Source organism: Solea solea, unplaced genomic scaffold (assembly GCF_958295425.1).
Source record: "Solea solea unplaced genomic scaffold, fSolSol10.1 scaffold_37, whole genome shotgun sequence".
In the NCBI taxonomy this organism is placed as follows: Eukaryota; Metazoa; Chordata; class Actinopteri; order Pleuronectiformes; family Soleidae; genus Solea; species Solea solea.
This window is the reverse complement of record NW_026704163.1, coordinates 350,001-355,000: the sequence shown is the minus strand read 5'-3', so window position 1 is coordinate 355,000 and position 5,000 is coordinate 350,001. Positions and strand designations below refer to the sequence as shown.

General features: G+C 50.5%; 9 non-coding genes across 9 annotated transcripts in view; 2 read left to right on the top strand and 7 right to left on the bottom strand.

Annotated features, from left to right (window-relative positions):
• Positions 1 to 183, bottom strand: part of LOC131454581 (U2 spliceosomal RNA) — a 193-nt gene extending 10 nt beyond the window's left edge. The window contains exon 1 of the small nuclear RNA XR_009239239.1: positions 1 to 183. This exon is cut by the window's left edge and continues 10 nt beyond it. This is a non-coding gene — a small nuclear RNA (U2 spliceosomal RNA).
• Positions 184 to 362: 179 nt separating this feature from the next.
• LOC131454012 (U5 spliceosomal RNA) lies at positions 363 to 475 on the bottom strand. Its single transcript, XR_009238696.1, has one exon. It is a non-coding gene; the product is annotated as a U5 spliceosomal RNA (small nuclear RNA).
• A 625-nt stretch (positions 476 to 1,100) lies between these two features.
• LOC131454374 (U1 spliceosomal RNA) lies at positions 1,101 to 1,264 on the bottom strand. The gene has a single exon (XR_009239043.1). It is a non-coding gene; the product is annotated as a U1 spliceosomal RNA (small nuclear RNA).
• Positions 1,265 to 1,666: 402 nt separating this feature from the next.
• Positions 1,667 to 1,785, top strand: LOC131454142 (5S ribosomal RNA). The gene has a single exon (XR_009238818.1). It is a non-coding gene; the product is annotated as a 5S ribosomal RNA (ribosomal RNA).
• A 149-nt stretch (positions 1,786 to 1,934) lies between these two features.
• Positions 1,935 to 2,127, bottom strand: LOC131453842 (U2 spliceosomal RNA). The gene has a single exon (XR_009238534.1). It is a non-coding gene; the product is annotated as a U2 spliceosomal RNA (small nuclear RNA).
• Positions 2,128 to 2,306: 179 nt separating this feature from the next.
• Positions 2,307 to 2,419, bottom strand: LOC131454076 (U5 spliceosomal RNA). Its single transcript, XR_009238756.1, has one exon. It is a non-coding gene; the product is annotated as a U5 spliceosomal RNA (small nuclear RNA).
• Positions 2,420 to 3,045: 626 nt separating this feature from the next.
• LOC131454466 (U1 spliceosomal RNA) lies at positions 3,046 to 3,201 on the bottom strand. Its single transcript, XR_009239129.1, has one exon. It is a non-coding gene; the product is annotated as a U1 spliceosomal RNA (small nuclear RNA).
• Positions 3,202 to 4,445: 1,244 nt separating this feature from the next.
• Positions 4,446 to 4,564, top strand: LOC131454141 (5S ribosomal RNA). Its single transcript, XR_009238817.1, has one exon. It is a non-coding gene; the product is annotated as a 5S ribosomal RNA (ribosomal RNA).
• A 149-nt stretch (positions 4,565 to 4,713) lies between these two features.
• On the bottom strand, positions 4,714 to 4,906 carry LOC131453821 (U2 spliceosomal RNA). The gene has a single exon (XR_009238513.1). It is a non-coding gene; the product is annotated as a U2 spliceosomal RNA (small nuclear RNA).
• Positions 4,907 to 5,000: the final 94 nt, after the last annotated feature.

Here is a 5,000-nt window from a genome sequence, read left to right as displayed (position 1 = left end):
CCGTTCCTGGTGGCACTGCAATACCAGGTCAATGCAAGGAGTGAAGAGAGCAAGCCCCAGGTTTCACCGCCCAATGCTCAAAAATGCATTTAATATTTAATCCCCATATAGAGGACATATCAGATATTAAACTGATAAGAACAGATACTACACTTGATCTTAGCCAAAAGGCCGAGAAGCGATGGCCCGCCAGTGTCTGGGGCCAACTCAAGATCTTGGCGCACAAGTTACTTGTTGTGGTGCCATGTTTCTGAAGTGCGCATAACAAAGGCTGCTGCCGATCACCTCCGCCCCCAGGTGATCTAAGCGCACCTCTGAGCCGTGACGGACAGCTGCTTGACATTTGACACACTCAAAGGGCGCAGCCATACAGCAAAGCCCACCAAAAATAACTTAAACTCTCGGACGTTCCTCTCCACGGAAGTCTTTAGTAAAAGGCGAAAGACTTGTGCATTTTGAAGAAAAACCAGAGTCGACATAGCCCCTCTCCTTGAGAGCAGCCAAGGAGTCTATCCGCCGGAGTCACCACAAACTCGGTCGGCCCGGCCGGCCACCTTGGGACAGCCTTTCTTCAACGTTTTTGGTTTGCCGGCCAATCAACCGCCCACATTTGACTGCATGTTTGGAAGTGCATTCTTACTGTTGGTTGTGTGCTGCAGTTTTCTATCAATCGCTGAGGCTGTGGCACACCTCCAAGGTTTAGTGGTAGATGTGAGTGCATGAGCAAAGCAGCTCTGTGTCACACCGAGCAGTACAAACTGCCGGGCCGTTTCCCAGCTCCTCCGGGCTTCTGAAATGGTGAGCTGCTCCTGGCATCGCTTCAATATCAGGTCAATGTACAGGAGTGGACGGAACAAGCGCCAAAGTATTAACCCTTGGCATGATGGCCATGGATCCATCTCCATCAATCCAGTTCTCCTACAAAGAGCCGGGAAAGGGAGCATGACATTTCCTTAGAGCTAAAAGACAACACCCACAACCATCCCATTCCCAGCAACTTGGAAAGACTGGGGATGTCGCTCTGCGAGCACGTGAGAAGCCTGGAGATGGGCACCGGGGCGGAACTTTGGGCGGCTGACCTTTGCTTACAACTACGTCATCGGGGGAGAGCGCGGACGCAGTACCCCACCAGCAAAAATTATGCAGTCAAGATTCCCACGTTTGGGGAATTTGCAGGGGTCAGCACAACCAGAGTGCAATGGCTGAGCCTCGCCCTGGGTGAACCACCTTCTTGATCATGGTGTCTCCCCTGCCAGGTAAGTATGAGGTGTACTTGCCCAGCACTGGGTGGCTGTTCCCAGACACAGCTCTTTGGCCGACGGTGCAGGAAATGGATAGTCCCAGAGTCCAATGCCTTGACTCAGGTGCTCGTTAATGCTGTGCTGTGTTCAACTTCAACCTCCAGCACACATTGGAGAGGAAACACTCGACCTTTTCACTGGCATACCTGGCTGTCATTTCCTATAGATTCAGCAACAACTGGACCTGACGGCACCAACAGCAGCTTACCCATCTCGGTGTAGCTTCCAAATACTGGAATAGAGTGTAGCAGGTAGTGGCGATAAAGGCTCAAGTGCAGTGTGTTCGGAAGGCTGACTTTTGAGCCCCTCCACGAGCACGGGGCCTTGCCTGGTCTATAAAAGGAGTCTGTGTCACCTGCCCGTCGGCTTACGGCCACACCACCCTGAGCACGCCCGATCTCGTCTGATCTCGGAAGCTAAGCAGGGTCGGGCCTGGTTAGTACTTGGATGGGAGACTGCCTGGGAATACCAGGTGCTGTAAGCTTTTACACTGCAGCACACTTTTACACTGCAGCACGCTTTTACACTGCTGCTTCCTTACAAGAAACGTGGGCTTGCAATTACGTTGACACACGGGCACACGTTAATGTCCTTCCAGTTTCAGCCTTGCTTTGGTTTTCACAGAAAAAAAGAGAACGGTGCACCGTTCCTGGTGGCACTGCAATACCAGGTCAATGCAAGGAGTGAAGAGAGCAAGCCCCAGGTTTCCCCGCCCAATGCTCAAAAATGCATTTAATATTTAATCCCCATAAAGAGGACATATCAGATATTAAACTGATAAGAACAGATACTACACTTGATCTTAGCCAAAAGGCCGAGAAGCGATGGCCCGCCAGTGTCTGGGGCCAACTCAAGATCTTGGCGCACAAGTTACTTGTTGTGGTGCCATGTTTCTGAAGTGCGCATAACAAAGGCTGCTGCCGATCACCTCCGCCCCCAGGTGATCTAAGCGCACCTCTGAGCCGTGACGGACAGCTGCTTGACATTTGACACACTCAAAGGGCGCAGCCATACAGCAAAGCCCACCAAAAATAACTTAAACTCTCGGACGTTCCTCTCCACGGAAGTCTTTAGTAAAAGGCGAAAGACTTGTGCATTTTGAAGAAAAAACAGAGTCGACATAGCCCCTCTCCTTGAGGGCAGCCAACGAGTCTATCCGCCGGAGTCACCACAGTCTCGGTCGGCCCGGCCGGCCACCTTGGGACAGCCTTTCTTCAACGTTTTTGGTTTGCCGGCCAATCAACCGCCCACATTTGACTGCATGTTTGGAAGCGCATTCTTACTGTTGGTTGTGTGCTGCAGTTTTCTATCAATCGCTGAGGCTGTGGCACACCTCCAAGGTTTAGTGGTAGATGTGAGTGCATGAGCAAAGCAGCTCTGTGTCACACCGAGCAGTACAAACTGCCGGGCCGTTTCCCAGCTCCTCCGGGCTTCTGAAATGGTGAGCTGCTCCTGGCATCGCTTCAATATCAGGTCAATGTACAGGAGTGGACGGAACAAGCGCCAAAGTATTAACCCTTGGCATGATGGCCATGGATCCATCTCCATCAATCCAGTTCTCCTACAAAGAGCCGGGAAAGGGAGCATGACATTTCCTTAGAGCTAAAAGACAACACCCACAACCATCCCATTCCCAGCAACTTGGAAAGACTGGGGATGTCGCTCTGCGAGCACGTGAGAAGCCTGGAGATGGGCACACAAGGCGGAACTTTGGGCGGCTGACCTTTGCTTACAACTACGTCATCGGGGGAGAGCGCGGACGCAGTACCCCACCAGCAAAAATTATGCAGTCAAGATTCCCACGTTTGGGGAATTTGCAGGGGTCAGCACAACCAGAGTGCAATGGCTGAGCCTCGCCCTGGGTGAACCACCTTCTTGATAGTGATGTGACGTTCCGTTTCGAGGCTTCGAAGCGTGTGCCGAGTAGGGGAGGGGGCGTTTCCGCGATGCGCGTATCGAGGCTTGCTTCATTTAGGGGAGGAGCCAAAAATGATGACGTCCGAAGCCTCGCTGCCCGGCTGTACCACGTGATTGCTTCGTGAAGTGGTTCAGATTTTGCGCGAGGTTTTACAGCTATATAGACCCCTCAGGCTCCATTCAAAATGTTTTTGAAGGAGAGTTGCGGTCAGTTGAGAGTTTGGATAGTTTGGAGAGTTTGGATACTACAGTTTGGATAGCGTTTATATAGGTTGGAGATAGTTTGGAGAGTTTAGGGAGAGAGGGAGAGAGGGAGAGAGAGAGATTTAGGAGAGTGAGGAGAGTAGGATAGGTGATATAGGATGGAGCCAGCGAGGCTCATCATTGTCCAAGTTACACAAGCATAATCTGTGCCCTTTTCCTAGTTCCACAAGGACTTTCATTGTCCTCTGCCTGATTACACCCATGCCATTTTCAGAAAAAACATTGCACAACCTGCCATATTATGATATTACCATTTTGGGAAGATATACACACACAATACATTCAAACAATGTATTAAACAGAAATTATTTGGTCATACATTTTTTGTAATTCATAGTCATTTCTAACAGACACAACAATTCAATTCATCACACATTATGTGGTTCAGATACAGCTGCCTGTGATTATACACTTGGCCAGTAGGTGGTTTCGTGTGCACATGAAGCTTCGAGAAATGAACCCGTTCTCGAACCAATTGGCTCAAGTGGTTCAATGCCTCATGAGGCTTCATCTCACCATCACTACTTCTTGATCATGGTGTCTCCCCTGCCAGGTAAGTATGAGGTGTACTTGCCCAGCACTGGGTGGCTGTTCCCAGACACAGCTCTTTGGCCGACGGTGCAGGAAATGGATAGTCCCAGAGTCCAATGCCTTGACTCAGGTGCTCGTTAATGCTGTGCTGTGTTCAACTTCAACCTCCAGCACACATTGGAGAGGAAACACTCGACCTTTTCACTGGCATACCTGGCTGTCATTTCCTATAGATTCAGCAACAACTGGACCTGACGGCACCAACAGCAGCTTACCCATCTCGGTGTAGCTTCCAAATACTGGAATAGAGTGTAGCAGGTAGTGGCGATAAAGGCTCAAGTGCAGTGTGTTCGGAAGGCTGACTTTTGAGCCCCTCCACGAGCAGGGGGCCTTGCCTGGTCTATAAAAGGAGTCTGTGTCACCTGCCCGTCGGCTTACGGCCACACCACCCTGAGCACGCCCGATCTCGTCTGATCTCGGAAGCTAAGCAGGGTCGGGCCTGGTTAGTACTTGGATGGGAGACTGCCTGGGAATACCAGGTGCTGTAAGCTTTTACACTGCAGCACACTTTTACACTGCAGCACGCTTTGACACTGCTGCTTCCTTACAAGAAACGTGGGCTTGCAATTACGTTGACGCACGGGCACACGTTAATGTCCTTCCAGTTTCAGCCTTGCTTTGGTTTTCACAGAAAAAAAGAGAACGGTGCACCGTTCCTGGTGGCACTGCAATACCAGGTCAATGCAAGGAGTGAAGAGAGCAAGCCCCAGGTTTCACCGCCCAATGCTCAAAAATGCATTTAATATTTAATCCCCATAAAGAGGACATATCAGATATTAAACTGATAAGAACAGATACTACACTTGATCTTAGCCAAAAGGCCGAGAAGCGATGGCCCGCCAGTGTCTGGGGCCAACTCAAGATCTTGGCGCACAAGTTACTTGTTGTGGTGCCATGTTTCTGAAGTGCGCATAACAAAGGCTGCTG